This window comes from Phasianus colchicus, chromosome Z (genome assembly GCF_987193195.1).
Source record: "Phasianus colchicus chromosome Z, bPhaCol1.hap1.1, whole genome shotgun sequence".
NCBI lineage: Eukaryota > Metazoa > Chordata > Aves > Galliformes > Phasianidae > Phasianus > Phasianus colchicus.
The window spans coordinates 48,288,321-48,305,892 of record NC_143476.1 but is presented as its reverse complement, the minus strand read 5'-3'; the positions used below and the strand labels follow the sequence as shown (position 1 = coordinate 48,305,892).

At 45.1% G+C, this 17,572-nt stretch overlaps 1 long non-coding RNA gene across 2 annotated transcripts in view; it reads left to right on the top strand.

The window, feature by feature from the left end:
• LOC149912959 (uncharacterized) overlaps positions 1 to 6,093 on the top strand; it is a 32,577-nt gene extending 26,484 nt beyond the window's left edge. For both annotated transcript variants that reach the window (XR_016461636.1, XR_016461637.1), the window contains 3 exons: positions 568 to 1,012; positions 2,083 to 2,246; positions 3,445 to 6,093. This is a non-coding gene — a long non-coding RNA (uncharacterized LOC149912959). The remainder of the gene's footprint in view (positions 1 to 567; positions 1,013 to 2,082; positions 2,247 to 3,444) is intronic.
• Positions 6,094 to 17,572: the final 11,479 nt, after the last annotated feature.

Below are 17,572 nucleotides of genomic sequence, written 5' to 3'. Positions count from 1 at the left end.
ATTTCCTCTGTTTGCTGTTCACTGATCCATGTGGGATCGTGACTGGAACCTGTCAGGCCTGCTCTGCAGGCAGGTAGCCAGGACAGCTGATGACAAGATCCACTGCCACCTGCAACCCATGCCTGGCTGTGCGAAGCTTGCCCTGCACCAAGCAGTGCTGCCACAGAACAGGGCTCACTCTTGGAGGCTGCTGAGATGCAGGGAGGAAGATCACTACCCAAATTTAGGGGTAACTTGCTGCTTGAGGGCAGTGGTGTTTGTAGCTTGGGGGAATCACTTTCAACAAGAAAGCTACTGATTTTTTTGAAGTATATCTACATCTTGATGACAGATGGTGGGTCCATTCAAGGAGCAGTCTAATTTCACTACAGACTTGATCCAAGTTCATCGTTTTAAAACCATTGATTAGGGGGACCAACATTTCAGGGGAAGTAGGAATTGCCATAAAGGAGGAATACATATCAAATCCTATCTGAGGCTGCTGGTTTCTGGAGCCCAATTCCCTGCACACTGTGCAGTGTTGGTGTGCTGTCTGTCTTTCTCTCTGAATCATGCTTCCTGTTTCAGGTCATTCTGTCCCAGCTGACTGAGGAAGTGGCTCAACTGCAGCAAGGAAGAAACAGTACTCACTAAATACTTTAGAGCAGGGACTACTCAGCTTGGAGAGAGAGGCTCAGGGCATCTCATCAGTGTCTATAAATAACTGAATGGAGGATGCAGAGAGGAAGGAGCCAAGCTCTTCTCTGTGGTACCCAGTGCCAGAACAAGAGACAACAGGCAAAAACTGGAACACAGGTGGTTCCCTGTGAACACCAGAGGTCTTGGAGGTCTTCAGAAGCCACCTGGATGTGTTCCTTGGCACCCTGCTCTGAATGTCCCACATGAACCAAGAGGTCCCTGCCTACCTTCATGCACCCTTTGACTCCATGGTTCTGTGACCACACTTCCCTCTACATGCAGCAGTTGGTGCAATGCTACACATCCCTTAATCAGCTTCTAGGATGACAGCAAGGTAACCAGGAGAAATCCCAGCCCAGGAGCAGAGTCCATGAGGGTCTCTGCTTGCAGATTTGTGGTAATGGCAGAAACAGAGCTCTTCTTATTTTTGCATACAAAGATTGGCTAGGAGGGCTTGCAGCAAGGGAGGGATGTGCAGGAAAAAGTGCAAGAAAAAGTGAAACAAGCCAGTCTGTAGCCGCAGGATTTCAGGTGGCAGACTGCACAGGTCACTTATTGCCCAGGACAACTGGCTGTGCAGGGAACAGGGATATGAAATTGCTGCTTCCTGAAAAAGTAACATCAGGATTTGACTGATGACTGAGAAATACAGTACAACAATTACTTTCTATTCTGTTAGTGAATGACTAGGGAGGATATTAAGTACAGATATTAAACTCAAACATTTGAAAATGTGGGATTGGATACCTTCGAGGAATTGTCCAAAAAGCTCACTTATCCATTAATGCTGACACAATGGAAAAAAAAATATATAAAAGGAACAGTAAAGAAATCAAAAAGGGTTGGAAGAAAGCCAATATTTTTAAAAAGCTAATGGGGTGACTGGGGCACTCAAGGCCTGTGAACTTGCCATCCATCATGAGGAGAGAATGGAGTGGCTGGTGCAGGTTTTAACTGGCAAGGAGCAAAAGGCCTCAGCCTCCATGACACCGGTAAAAAGCAGTGATAACCAGCACTACTCAGAATGGCTGCAGCTGAGAGAATGAAGAACTAGGTGCCTGGGGACTGCAAAGAGCAGCTCTGTTCTGGGAGCTGTTGTCTGCAGGAAGTGTTTTGCAGAGAGTCTCAAGATCTAGGGGGATAGGTCAGTGCCGTGCTCTGCCAGACCACCGTGTGTGCATACCACATGCAATACTTCTATGCACTTACTGCCAGCTCTCACACATGAAGCAGAAAACTAGTACTGCCTCCCACTGCTCTGTACGTAAGACTGTGTCTTGTGCTTTTTTACCACTATTTCTCTGCTAGTATGTGATGTTAGTTGAGAGACGGTATGACAGCTAAAAATGTTATAAATCGGGTTAGGAGAGTAATTTGCTTATTCCCATTATGTTCTTCCTGTAGATTCAAGAGCAACAAAAAAATTAAAAATCAAAGCTGAGCAATCCTGCCTGTTACGCCTCAAAGTATGGCTGAGACTGCTATTGGCTTTCTTCGTATTTGCCTTTTCCTGCACCATGAAGGCATGAAGACTCACTTCAAGGAGCAGCACTGAGTTTGGGTTCCAGGTGGGTTGGTTACATCTGCTTTCTTCTTTCTGAGAAGCTCTCATTCTTTGTCATGAGCGTGATTTCCCTGTCTCAGTCTGTCCAAGCTGCTACAAAGTGATTAAGTCAAGTTCTTGCAAATTATTTTCAGTTTTAATATATGTCCTTAGACTGTCTGCAATTCTAGTTTAACAAAATCATTCCAATTCATTATAAGAAGATGAGCTGAAATGTTCCATGAAGGCTCTTAAATCTGAGAGACAGTGAGACATTTTGAAGTGGCACTGGGGACCAGACTCCCAGCCCCAGGTTGCCTAAAATAAACTCAGCATCATCTCATGCATTCCCCATAATGACTTCGAGACTCCCAGACAGGGAGAGCCAGCCTGTGTGTGGGCAGCCTCCATCTTCTGTGCTGCAAGGACTGGTTAGACATGTGGCTGGGGAATTTGTCTGTTGGCACAGGACCCTGTTGCATGCCCCCAGGGACCTGACACAGACGCAGCTCTGACACAGTAGCCAGCTCCAGCCCAGTGCTCCAGCACCCCGCCTATACTGCCTGCAAAGCAGATCCCTCTTGCAATGCAGCACCAACAGGGCCTTGTCCAGGTCACGCGGATCATCCAGTGTTCCCTGTCTTGTCGCTAGATCCTGTTCCCTTTGCTCTAAAAATGTAGGACAAAAGCACTAAAGCACTAAAAAGCACTTTTTGTGTGGCATCACACCTGAACTCAAGAATTAATTTGATTTCTCACAACCTTCTGCAGGTTCTTTTATGGAATAATGGTGTGAAAATTCTAGCATCATAACAGAATTATTTTGTGACCGTATACCGGGAGAGTTCCCTAGGACCTGCACACTGCCAGTGTGGGCTCCAGCTCAAGTTGTACACTCAGTAAATCATAGATTCATAGAATGCTTATAGTTAGAAGAGACCTTTAAAGGTTGTCTAGTCCAACTGCCCTCCAGTGAACAGGGACATCCACAGCTCGATCAGTTTGCTAAGGGCCTATGCAGCCTGGATTTGAAAGTCTCCAGGGACAGGATATCCATCACCTCTCTGGGCAACCTATTCCAGTGCCTCACCACACTCACTGTAAAAGATTTTTTCCTTATATTCAACCTAAATCTCCCCTCTTCTAGTTTGAAATCATTTTTCCTTATCGTATCACCACAGACCCTGCTAACAACTCTGTCCCTTTCTTTCCTTTTGATACAGAAAGGTGCTCAGGTCTATCCAGAGCCTTCTCCAGGCTGAACAGCCTCAGTTCTCTTAGCCTGTCCTTGTAGGAGAGGTGTTCCATAACTTGGATCATGTTTGTGGCTCTGCTGTGGATGTGGATGCTCTGGATTCTCCAGCAGGTCCATGTCTCTCGTATACTGAAGACTCCATATCTAGATGCAGTATTCCAGGTGAGGCCTCTCCAGCGCAGAGCAGAGGGCAGGATCATCTCCCTTGCCCTGCTGGCCATGCTTGGTTTGATGCGGCACAGGATACACTTGGTTTTCTGAGCTGCAAGGGCACATTATGGCTTATGTTTTGCTTGACATCCACCAGTACCCCCAAGTCCTCTTTGACAGGGCTGTGCTCCATCCGTACCTCCTTCAGCTTGTATTGGTAGTGGGGATTGCTTCGACCCGGGTACAAAATCTTGCACTTGGCTTTGTTGAACCTCATGAGATTCTCCTGGACTCACTGCTCAAGCCTGTCTATCTCTCTCTGGATGACATTCTGCCCCTCCAGTGCGTTGACCACACCCCACAACTTGGTGTCTGGACCAGGCTGCCTTCTGTCATACAGACTGGGCTTTGGCTGGGAAGGGATGGCAACAAGTCTGCAAAAAGAGATCCTAAAATTCCTTGTTTTACACCTGGTGAGCGCCAAGTGAGAAAACAGAGCACAAATATTTACATCAAACTTCTTTTTCTTTCAGTCATGCCTCAGACTTCATTCTTGACTTACTGAGCGCTGATGTAAAGTCTTGTCACGGAGTTAGCTAGATCAATCTGTGTTCATAACAGGGGGCAGCAGGCCTGCAGGCCCACTGACCCAAAAAGGGAAAGGGAAAGGGGGAGGGTAGGAAGATGGGAGATGGGAGATGGAGCTGGGCTCCGGGGATAGAACAGCAGCAACAATCTGAGGAAGAAAGATGATTTTGCGAAATATGATATTGGAATGCAAGATAACACAATATAATACAATATAATTCAATGATAAATATTAATAAATCAAATAAAATGAGAGAGAAAGTGTGCGAAACCAAAGGACTTACTCAGAATTAAAGGCTGTTCATGCCTTTGAGAGCACAGGCATCCAGGCGGTGCATTTGCAGGGGAAGCTGGGAAGAGTTCTGTTTCACCATGGAGTAGTTAGGAGCATGGTGACCCCTGGAAGAGGTTGCTACTCTGTGTACTAGGAGAACTGTAGTCAGAGCAGAGTGGAAGAGCAGAGACCCAGGGGAGCGAGGAGGCTGTGGGGGGTGGCTATAACATAGCACAGAATGGGCCTCTCTCTGTCTTCCACTTCTAACACTGAAGATCCTGTTCACTGGTTTATCATAATCATCTATCCGTTGTGTAAAATTACAAATATGTATTCTGCTTTTTTTTGTAGCTTAATTGTAGCCAGACTTTGGGCTTGCAAATGAATGAAAACATAGGATGCCCCAGATGTTTTGCAAACACAAATGTAATGATTACATCTAGTTGTAGAGATTTGAGACTGTCTGACTGCAGATGGATGCTATTAACCTCTTTATGTCTGCTACAAATTTGCTAGGAAATTGGCAAGGCAGTGCAAATCATACTCCAAGTCTGTACTACAGAACAAACATATCGGCAAGAATCTAACCTGTGCTTAGGCTGATGCACTGCAAACAGTCCCCTTACAATGGTACTTTCAAGGTGCATTTGTATATATAACAACTTATAAGCAGAAATTGTTGCAGGAGTATCCTGAAAAGTAAAACATAATATTCCTCATAACAATACATGCAGTATTTCAGGTACTAGAATGCTAGATGCATTTAAACCTAGGTTATGACAATAGGATACTGTATAAATAGAGTGATGTTGCTTGATGCCTCATTTACTGCCATAGCAGTAAACTGTTCTTTCCTCCCAAGTCATGCTTCCTGTATACTTTCTCATTTCAGAAGTAATACTACTTGCAGGTAGCTGTAGAGCTGGTATTGTTATGTGATATTGCTATCAGTACAGGCATTGCTCTCCCTGAAGTCCAAGGGCATTATAGGTGAAATGCAGAATTTTCTTCACTGTTTCCTCCTGTTACTCTAAAATATTGTTGCTAGGTAAGATTCTACCCCTCTGTGCACAACTGTTATATTAGTAAGGATCAGTTCCCATTTAATTTCCTAAAGGGATGACAAAAGGAGCACTGAAAACTACTTGAGTGTACTTGGTGAAGGAGTGAGCAATAGGTACGTGCTCAGTCTTACAGTACCAAGAGACATGTTGACCCATCTGGTCAGGACTGTGTGGGTGCTCACAGGTGAATTTCCAAAGGTTTTCAAAGACCAGAGAAGAAACTGAGCTTAGAAGCTCTGCAGGAGCACAGTCCATGGCTGACACCTTGCGAGCAGTCTCTGCCTTGGAGTTCTTGATTAACAGACACAGTAATCCCTGCAGGCTTTTAATTATTGCCCAGATACTACATGTCAAAAACCAGAAATGTGGTCCTGCTGTGCTGGCAGCACAGTCCTGCTGTGTCACCGGGACATGTGTCACAGTTATCTCTAGATCTATCTGTGTCCATGACAGATAGGCCCACCAGGCCAGAAAGGAAGGTGGAAAGGAGGAAAGGGAACAAAAAAGGAAAAGAAAAATAGAGCAAACAAACAGTGACAACTATCTGAGGAGGAAAATTAATTTACTAATTATAATAACAGAAATACAAATTAATTGGAATTGAAACTAATAAATCAAATAAATGAAAAAGTTTCTGAAAGCCAAGGTTCTTACTCTGATCCCTCCTGCTCAGTTGCTGGTGGAGTTCAGAGTCCCATGAGTGCATCAATACCCCATCAGTATGGACAGTCCTATACGGATGCTGGTCTATCACATCTGAATTGGTTTTGGGTTTTTTTCCTCGTGTATTTCTTACTGCTTCTTAGCAAAATTTTGCTGACTTGTAAATCATATACAAAAGTGAAGTTGATAATGTAGTTATTTGAAGACAAAGTTGATGGCATGCGGCCAGTGCGACACATAACATTCAGGCTCCAGTGTTCAGTGGTCCATTCTGCTGGAAAGATTTGACAAGTGCTGTTATTCCTGCCAGAAAGCACATTCATTTTGCTGAAACTTGACTAAAGGCTGAGAGAGCTGGAACTGCTCAGCCTGGAGAAGGGACAGCTCCGGGGAATCCCATTGATGTCCATAAATACCCAAAGGAAGAATGCGAAGAGGACTGAGCCAGGCTGTGTTCTGTGATGTGCAGAGCCAGGACAAAAGGCACCAGGCACAAACTGTCAAATAGTAGCTTCCCTCTGAACACCAAGAAGCAATTCTGTGATCTGCAGGTTATGGAGCACTGACACAGGTTGCTCAGAGAAGTTGTGAAGTTTCCTCCTTGGAGATCTCCAGAAGCTGCCTGGACATGTTCCTACTCTGGACGTCCCTGCTGGAGCAGGAGTTGTTCCAGATGGACCCAGAGTTCCCTGCCAGCCTTGGGCATTCGGTGGTTCTGTGAAAAGACACAAGAAAAGTCACTGTTTCTGTTTCTATGCAATGACCATGTCTAGATTTAATGTGTGGAGATTCAGAACTGGTCTTGAGGTTTAGGTCCTTTTTACGTTATCAACAGTGTTACAGAGAGAAATCAAGAAGCCCCATTTCTTCTAGCATACAAACAAAAATACCCCAATCTCATGTCTTCCTGAAAAGAGAATTATTTTTAATGTGGGATCATAACATCATTAAGTAGAGTCAGTTTTAGGGCACACTTTCTCAATTTTTCAGAGGAAAATTAGATTTCAAGGAATGACTGCTTCTGTTTATGTGAGCTGGACTTAGTAAAAGCACTCTAAGCTTGACAGCCAACATCACATTATAACCTTGCTACTACATAAAAATAAAATATAAAAAGAAAGTTAAAAAATCCTAACTGACTCTCTTGCTTTTATTTTCTTCTTCATGAATATAATTCACATCATCACCACACCTGAAAACATCAGTTGAAAGCTGGGCATCACCATGCAGGGGAATATCTGGTTTTATTGTAGGAGACCACCCCTGACTTGGAAGTATGACAAATCAAGTAGATAAGGCCAAGAAATTTTCAGCTATACAGTACTATTGCAAACTCCTCAAACTCAAGTGATTTAAACAATAGATATACCAGGAATCAGGTTCACAAAAAAGTTTTTTAGGGGATGTGAGGTTGCTTTTTAATTTGTGGATTTGTTTTTTAATGTCAATCTTAACAAAGTTAAGTGTAGTTAAGTATAATTAAGTAAGTAAGTAAGTAAGTATAGTTAAGTAAGTTAAGTGTTAAGTAAGTAGTTAAGTAAGTTTACAAAGTTAAAGTGTATTTGCTGATATTTTTTTTCAAGCTGTGAGAGTCAGAAAGCTTTAATTAAAGAAAGGCTTCCCTTCGATAGTATGAATCAGAGAACTGAAGGTATTTAAAATGACAGAAAACTTGCAGAGATTCAGCCACTTTGTTAATCCTGTTTTACAGATGTGGAACCAGTCGGGGCTTGGTCAGATTCACCATTCTGCCCAGAGTTACATGCTCCTGACTCCACGTCATCAGACAAATCCTCTTCTGTAGAACTGAAAAGATCAAATTCTGTAATCACAAGTCATAACAGAAGGTTACTTGGCTGACACCATCCCCAGGTTTGCCAGCACATATCAAGCTGAACATATAATTTCTGGACTTACCTCCTTCAGTGATTTTTTTTTTTTTTCAAGGGAGATTCTTGCAGCTGCTCTCCTGCTTTGATCACCACACTTTGCAATTGTCACGCAGAGATAGAAAATCTTTGTTGCAAATTCAGTCCCATTGTTATTTAAATATTGGTACCAGAGCCCCAAGATAACCTGTCTTGAGTGGGCCACAGCCCCAAGCCCATGTATCCTGAACAGTGTATGGGAGCACAGTCAACGCAGCTAGTAAAAGAGATGTGTGTTTTTCTCCTGGTGTATCCACAGGAACTGGAGCCAGGGGGGATTATATTTATAAAAATATTGTATCATTCTTCAATTTTGACATGTTCAGCTGGGACCCTGAGTGAGGAATTTTGGTAGAAGTGTGGGCCCGTGAATCACAGAATCACAGAATGGCCTGGGTTGGAAGGGACCTCAAGGATCATGAATCTCCAACCCCCCTGCCACAGGCAGGGCCATTTAATGCTAGACCAGCGGCCCAGAGCCCCATCCAATCTGGCCTTGAACACCTCCAGGGACAGGGCAACCACAACCTCTCTGGGCAGCCTGTTAAAGCACCTTACCACTTTCACAGTAAAGAACTTCCCCCTGACATCCAACCTAAATCTTTCCTCCCTCAACTTAAAACCATTTCCCCTTGTCCTGCTGTTATCTACCCTTTCAAAAAGTTGACTCCCCTCCTGTTTGTAGGCTTCCTTGAGATACTGAAAGGCTGCAATGATGTCACCCCACAGCCTTCTTTTGTCAAGGCTGAAGAAGCCCAGCTCCCTCAGCCTGTCTTCATAGGAACGTGCTCCAGCTCTCTGGTCATCTTTGTGGCTTTCCTCTGGGCCCTCTCCAACAGCTCTCTGTCTTTCTTGTACTGGGGGCTCCAGACCTGGACACAGTACTCCAGATGTGGCCTCACAAGAGCAGAGTAGAGAGGGGCAATCACCTCCCTGTTCCTGCTGGCCACCCCTCTTCTGATGGAGCCCAGGATACCATTTGCTTTCCAAGCTGCAAGAGCACACTGCTGGCTCATGTACAGGTTTTCATCCATCAGGACCCCCAGGTCCTTGTCTGTAGGGCTACTCGCAAGGACTACTCCTTCCAGCCTGTATAAATACCTTGGATTTCTCCAGCCCAAATGCAAAACCTTGCACTTTTCTATGTTGAACCTCATTAGGTTCACCCGGGCCCACCTTTCAAGTCTGTTGAGATCCCTCTGAATGGCATCCCTTCCTTCCACTGTGTCAACTGCACCACTCAGCTTGGTATCATCAGCAAACTTGCTGAGTGTGCAGTCAATTCCATTGGCGATGTCATTGATAAAGATGTCAAAGAGCACCGGTCCCAAGACAGACCCTGGGGGATGCTGTTTGTTATCAGCCTCCACCTGGACATAGAACCATTGATGACCACCCTCTGTCTGCAGCCTTTCAATCTCTATCCATTGAGTGGTCTGCCCATCAAATCCACATCCCTCCAATTTGGAGATAAGGATGTGGTGGGGGACCATGTCAAAGGCCTTGCTCAAGTCCAGGTAAATGACATCGGTCGCCTTTCCCTTGTCCACCAATGCCGTCACTCCATCACAGAAGCCACCAGATTGGTCAAGCATGACCGTCCCCTGGTGAAGCCGTGCTGGCTGTCTCAGATCACACGCCCATTCCTCATGTGATCAAGCATGTCATCCAGGATGATCTGTTCCATGATCTTCCCAGGCACAGACGTGAGACTCACTGGCCTGTAGTTCCCCAGGTCCTCCTTGCTCCCTTTCTTGTAAATGGGAGTGACGTGACCCTTCCTCCAGTCATCCAGACCTCACCTGGCAGCTAGGACTTTTCCAATATGATGGAGAGCGGCTCGGCAACCACCTCAGCCAGCTCCTTCAGAACCCTGGCATGCACACCATCCAGCCCCATGGACTTGTACACATTCAGTCTCATGAGGCGGTTTCAGAACTTGCTCTGCCCTTACAGTTGGGGGGTATTTACTGCCATGGTCCCCACCTAGAGGTTTAGGGATGCAGGGTTCTGGGACACGAGAAATATTAGAATCCTGGCTGCCTGTGAAGATCAAGGCAAAGAACTCATTCAGCACCTCAGCCTTCTCTCTGTCCGTTGAAGCCAGTTCTCCTTTTAATTTTACCAAAGGGGGTACACTCACTTTGGCCTGTCTCTGCTGGCCAATGTACCTGTAGAATGTCTTCCTACTGTTTTTCACATCCCTCACCAAGTTCAGTTCTGCCTGCGCCTTCGCTTTCCTGATCCCATGTCTGCAAGTCCAGACAGCATCCCTGTATTCTTCCCAGGTGACACATCCTTGTTTCCAGAACTTGTATGCACCTTTCTTCGCCCTCAGTATGTCCAGCAGGTCCTTGCCAAGCCATGCTGGTTTCCTACCTCCTCTGCCTGCTTTCTTATTAGAGGGACGGAGAGCTCTTGTGCTTTCAGAAAGGCATCCTTGAAGAGTAGCCAGCTCTTCTCAACATCTTTGTTTTTAAAGACAGCATCCCAGCGGATCATGGCCAACAATTCCTTGAACTGCTTAAAGGTCACTCTTCAAAAGTTCAGGGTCCTGATCCCACACTTTGCCAGGCCCACATTCCTCAAGATCACGAATTCGACCAGGGTGTGGTCATTGCAGCCCAGGCTGCCTCCAGTCTTAATGCCTTTAATGATCTCCTCTGCATTGGTGAGCAGGAGGTCCAGCAATGCTTAGTCTCTTGTTGGTCTGTCCATTACCTGAACCAGAAATTTATCCTCAATGGATCCCAGGAGCCTCCTGAACCTCATGCAGCTCACATCTGACAAAATACCCACTTCTACCACTAGAGGTCTCTTTTGCACAAATCCTTTGCTGTGAACAGAAAAGATCAAATATGCATTCCCAAAGTTTAAGCTCTTGAATACAGGTAAAAAAAAATACCTAAACTATTTTGCTTTAAGTAACTAGTATGAGAAAGCCACCCTAAATAATAGGGTGTATTTTTTTTCTCTCATAAACATGTTTTCCAGCAGCAGGTTGTTCTTCATTTCTTTTAACGTTCGTCCAGTAAATTACTAAACAAGAGATTAAATCAGATGTGTATATGCTAGCATTTTTAATCATTGCTTCCCCTAAATACAGAGGATGAAATCACTGTTCAAAATATTTAAGGAAAGCCCACTTTAATGTCCTTATCTTGTTCTCAGAAATTTTGAAGGCACAGAAAACCTTGCTAATCACTGCCTCCCTTGTCACTCAGTATAAGTACACAGTGGTCAGTTTCACTCTCCACCAAAGCCCAAAATATCCCGGGCTTGAGCAGATCCAGAAACTTCAGAATATTCTGGTCAACACATCCTTCCAAGCTTCCAAAGCTTCAAGCTGTTTATTACAAACACTGTACATGATCCTCAGAGTGTGTCACAGACTGGACATTGTTCAGAGTAGTGGAGCTCATGCTGTTGGTGTTGGATTTTTAATCATTAGTGAAAGCATTTACCAGGGCTACTGTGCTGCCCCTATGCCATATTTAAGGTCATTCACAAATTGTGTAAAGTTAGAGAGATTTCAGGTACTTGCATTTTCTGGAAATAGAGATCAGAACACATGCTTAACAGGAAGGCTACCTCCTCCTGCTCACTAAACCATGTCCCTTAACACAAAATCCAAACGTTCCTTGAACACCTCCAGGGTAGGTGACTCCACCTCCCTGGACAGCCTCCCTGCTACATCTGTCTGTGGCTCCCTGCAGCAGACAAGCACCTCATTTGAAGGGAGTTTCATTATTTTCGAGTTTGGTCCAAAGCTCCACATGGAGTGATGGGACAATAGGGCCACAGGAGAAAATGACAAGAAACTGATAGGAACAAGAGAAGGCTAAAATGCAAAAAGCAACAGATCAGCAATGAAAACTTGGCCAGCTGGCATACAAACATTTCAGTGAAATTCATTAATACTATCCCAGTGCATGCCAAGATTTACTAAAGTCTTCACTAGTAAGCAGTGATAGCCAAGAGCAACAGTCCTAGTCTAGTAATGTCAAAATCAATTGCTGCTATCTAGGGTCCCATTTAGCATTATACTGCACCTAAATGTTGGGTTATACTTAGGCACATTTATTAAGTGTCACTGCTCTCTTTTTGTAAACCTGTCCATCAAAGAGTGCAATTTTAGGGGGGAAGGGGAGTATTCAGGGTGCATTTCTCACTCTGGCCATTGTGCAGTAGCTCTTTAGAGCAAAAAACAAAAAAACAAAAAAACAAAAAAACAAACAACAAAAAAAAACCAACTTGTTTTGGGTGAGTTGAAAGGGAAGGAGAAGAAAACCTAATCATTTTCTAGATTTAAGCTAATTCCTGTGTTATGGTTGCAAAGATGGGATGAAGCAAATTTTCTGCTTTGTTAAAGCTTCTAATCAGAGAAAAGCCACAGCTGCAGAAGTATCTTGGTGAGTACCTGTTATCAGTAAAGATTTTTGCTTTTCTTACATTTCTGTTTGTGAGACCAAGGATGAATTAAGCCCTTCCCCATCAGCCACTTGTCTAATCTGTTTAGATATAAGACAGATTCACTGTATTTTTTGAAGGCTGGAAAATACAGGAGAAATCAGAGTGACACACCTAAGATCTAAATTGATCATCCAAGCTTTTCTTCTCAGTTTGTCTATCTGCTACACCCATGACAGAGGACACAAAGGAGCCAGTGACGGAGCAGACTGTTTTGCCCAGTCAGGCACAATAGAATTTCCACAATAGAAGTTCCATTAGACAGTTATAGGCTGAGACCTAAAACTGCATAGTGGATGTAGGATAACACATCTGCCTTCTGTGTGAAACACATTTCATGCTGTAGAATTACCAATGAAATAAATGTCAGCATCTGAGGAAAGCCTATTCTCCCTTTATTGTATCATACAGACAGCTGCTCAGAGAACTCCTTCAGCAATTTTTTTTGGCTTTCATTATCGTCCTTAAGAAAGTTCAGCATAAAACGCAATAAAAATCAGATTATTTAATATGGTACTGTTCAAGTTACATTCAGCTGTTCAGAAATTCCTTTTGGCATTGCATGGAGCCATTGACAGTGTGAAAGCTGATGTCATCGGCGTGGTCTCTAATGGCAGTCCCTAATGGGGAGCCAGCAATGTTGTGTTGTTCAGTAGCTTTGCACTACTGCAAGAGTGGGGCCCCGGGTAGCAAATTAAGAGCAGGAGAAATATGTTAAGGAGCTAGGGGAAGTGCAAATGGAAAACAGCTATACCACTAGAAATTCCTGAGTTTATTTGCAACTGAGGCTTGCTTGAGACTATTATTGGTGGAGACCAGAGGGATTTTTGATGCTCTGTTCTTCTGGCGTAGATTATTAGTAAGTGCTATTTTTAGTATCACTTATTACATAAGTGTCTGTCTGAAGCCACCCTCAGAGCAAGGTTTCTAGGCATTTCTGGACAAAGGTATGTGTTCAGGAACAGTAAACCTGTCACTTTCTGGCAGGCAAGCGTGTATGAACATGCATGCACAATCTGTCCAATTGGGCTTTAAAAGGTAGGTTTTCTGAGCTGGATGTTATACAACACATGGGCTCTGAATGTGTCTCAGATTTCCAGTCACACAGCAGCCAGCCAGAGCTGCTATGAATGCACAATAAGGTTTCAGTTGTCAGACCTGCAGACACACAGTAATCCCAGGAGAGGGCCTTGCAAAATTTGGCCTGAGAAAACTATGATTGGGAAGAAAGAAGGCACAGTCAAGAAAACCTAGCACCCAGTAGTTCTTAATGAGCAATAAGACAATGCAAGAGTACAAAAAACAAAACAAAGCAGAACAAAAAAACCCACCAAGAAATTAAAAAAAAAAAAAACAGGCTAAAAAAAAAAAACAAAACAACAACAACAAAGTCAAGCCTAGTAGTGGTTCAAAGAAGCTCCCGCTGGTAGCTGCAGCAGCCTCTCCCCCCATTCTTTCAGCCATCTCTGTAGCTACTCCATGCCTTCTTGCTCCCCATGGGTGTTGATTACAGAGACTTTGGCACAGGAGGGCAGCCTGCCCCAGACATATATACTGTGCATATTCACCACTGTATGAATACAGAATGTGTAATACAAGACTGAGTTTTTGCATTTTTGTCTTTTTGAAGAAGCACACAGTTCTCAGCGCAGTACTGAGATTTGAAGATAAAGATGAAAAAGAAAGTCCTTTCTGTCTGCAGCTCCATTAGTGACTTCCAATGGGCAGAAATAGGAATGAGATGTATGGTCTTGTTTAGAATACACAACACAAATATGCAATGGTGGTTCAGACAGCGTATGTGACTATTTTTAATTGAAGCATCCCTTGGTCAGATAAGTGCAGTACAGGAATGTATGCAACTGCATAAAGAAACCATTTGTGAAGGTGAAAAAGTGCTTGAACTTGTCAATGAAGGTAAATCTGAAGGGAAGAATAACACCCTGTTTTGGAGTGGGAAGGAAGTGAAGGAACCTTTCAAAGCCAGTTCCAAGGACAGCCAGCATGCCCTGAACCTAGACAGCACGGTGTAGTGAGCAGCGGTGTTTGTTTGTGCCAGAAGGTAGGGGCTGTTCTCTGTCTGCAGCAAACCTCGGCAGGGTATGCAGAGAGGCCCGTGCATACTGCTAGGCACAGCATTTCTCTCCTTCTCTTGGCCTCATTTCTCTCCTTCGCTTGGAAGCTCAGCACTTGCTCACAGAGGACTCTTGCTGATCCAAGTCTGCGTTTTCAGAATTAGCTCCTTCAACATCCCACCTATATAAGAGGAAACGGACAACTAAAACTAGCCATACTCCATAAAACCTCTAAAGCAAAGTTCTTTTCATAGATCAGGGAAGAAACTTTCATCTATTATTAGAAAGATGCTTCTATGTTATTAAAACAGCATTTCTGGTTCCTTGCTTTATTTCAAGAATAGCATATGCAAGAGAAATACAGGTTCACACTTGCGGTGTGAACTCAACAACACCAGGAAAAAAACTCTCCTGACTACAAGCAGACACTTGATGCAGTATGCCATTGTCTATAGAAAAAAAATGCCAACAACCAAAATTAATGCACTTTTGTCTTTTTTTTTTTTTCTTCTTCTTTTTTAGCCCAAAGACTGAAAAGACATCCAAATTGAGGGCTTTGTACCGAACTGCAGTACAGCCTATAATGATCGGGTCTGTGCAGCCAATGGAGTGGTGTCCATCCTACAGCACTGTATTTGTGGGAATGCTCCATTTTTTAACAGAGCACTTAACTTCGCTGAATGATACTTTTATTTTCACAGCAGCGTTTTCAGCCAAGACTTGTAACATGAAGCTTTTTTGCTGTTTTTTAGAAAAGAAGATGCTACAAAAGACTTACTCCACTCCTTTCTCATTTAGTTAAATGCCTACAAATCACGTCTGTTTTGCTTCGGAAGCTGAAGTGCCACTGAGCAGTGTGTCAGCAGAGGGAGCCGTTTGCTTGGTTCCCAAGGCTCGCGGGTTGACATGGGAATTTGGTTTTCTGGTTTGTGAAATGCAGTACCTGGAGAAAAAGGCTTGCAGGGTGAAGACAGCAGTACCGAGCAGGGGAAGAGCACTTTGTTACCAGGTCTTCAGGAGTGCAACCTATATGCAGCTCTGTCTGCTTTTTCTTGCTGCACTCTTTGCCGTTGTTGTAACTGAACAGATACCTCTTTCCCCATTACTTCTGCGCCTGACTTATAAGATTCGGGAGCTCTTTTAAGAGCTTTCTTCAAGCAGAGAATACTATTTTTTTTTTTCCCTCTAGGCATTCATGAGAAATACTCATGATATGAGAACAAGCACGGCGTCCAGGTGTGGGCTCGGCTGTTTGTTGCAGCCCTGATATGTCCAGCAGAGGTCAGGCTTTTTCTGTGAATGCGACACCAGCCCGGGCTGAGTGGTGCTCGGCCATGTGCTGACTGACAGGTACCGCGAGGCTGCAGGGTGGCCTTCCGTGCTGGGAAGTTGGCTTGCTACTGTGGTGGCAGGCCAACTTAATGGCAAAATGTGCTTCTTCGTGCCTGAGTGGTGCTGCTGTGCGGTGGGCCCACCACCCTGATACAGGACGGCCTGAAGCGCTCAGCAGCGGAGCTACCCAGGTCCTGGTGCTGTCAGTTCTCCAGCAGACACACAGAACAGGTCCTGCAGAACTGTATCTGCGGCACTGAGTCTGTTGGAGACTGCAGCTGCAGTGCTCTGGGCTGGTGGGCAGAAATGGGAGTTTGCATGTAAAAGGTTTGTGGCTGCACACTTGGGCTCCTCTGAAAGTAATGCCTCCTATTTTACTATGTCAGCCCATGACATCAGAAGTGGAAGGGGTGGCAGCAGAGGTTGAACTTTCCCACCAACATTCCACTGTATTTTGTTGCTGTGTGACAGCAGAGGGGCAGCCTGACATAGTATCTGACATGAAAGTGTGTATGGAACAAAGCTGTGTCACTGAATTCCTCCATGCAGAAAAACTGGCACCCGCTGACATTCATAGATGCTTGCTAAACATTTACAGAGACCAAACAATGGATTTGAGCACAGTAAGGCAGCAGGTGGTGTGTTTCAGCAGTGGTGACAGCGACAGGTGGGTCATCTATCATAAAATCATGGACCGGTTAGAGGTGGAAGGGACCACATGAGTCATCCAGTTCCAGTCCCACGGGCAGGTTGTCACCCACCGTATCAGGCTGCCCAGGGCCCCACCCAGCTCGGCCTTGAACGCCTTCAAGGACTGGGCATCCAAACTTTCCCTGTCCACTGGTGCAGATGTTTATGAACATGGGATGCAAGCTCTTGTTCACTGCTGGTGAAAATGCAGAGCTAAAGGTGGTGAGTGTTGAAAATATGTGTTTCGAAGCTGAGAATTTGCTCCATCAAATGGTGCTACTGCACTCTCTGTTGTAGTTTCTGCGGAAATGAACAGGAGGCATTATTTTCGGAGCGACCTGCGTACCCATTTAAATAGGTTAAGGTGACGCGCACTGGTTCCTATAGCAGCAGCTCAAGGCAGTCCATTTTCGGGAGTGCAGCTGAGAATGTCTTTGAGTATTCATGTAACGGTTGGAAAAGACCACCAAGATCTGAGACCACCAAGTCCAACCGCCAGCCCACCCCCACCACGTGCACCAACCCACGTCCCTCAACGCTGCGGTGCGCACGATTAGTGAACACCGCCAGGGACAGCGACTCTCCCACCTACCTGAGCAGCCTCACCGCTCCTTCCAAGAAGGAACTGTCGTCCCTAATACCCCGGCATCCCTGAGGCGGTGACTCCACGCCACACAGCCGTTGCGGGCCCCCTCTCGGCACGCTCCCACCCCGTGCCCTTCTCCTCGCCCCTCCGCCCGCGGAGCGCGGCGCCCACCCGCCGCCGTCGCCCCCCTCTCTCCACCACCACGTGGCCTCCCGGCACGAGCCACCTCCCCCCCCCCCCCGCCTTCCTCCCCGCGGCGCCCGGCGCGCGTCGATT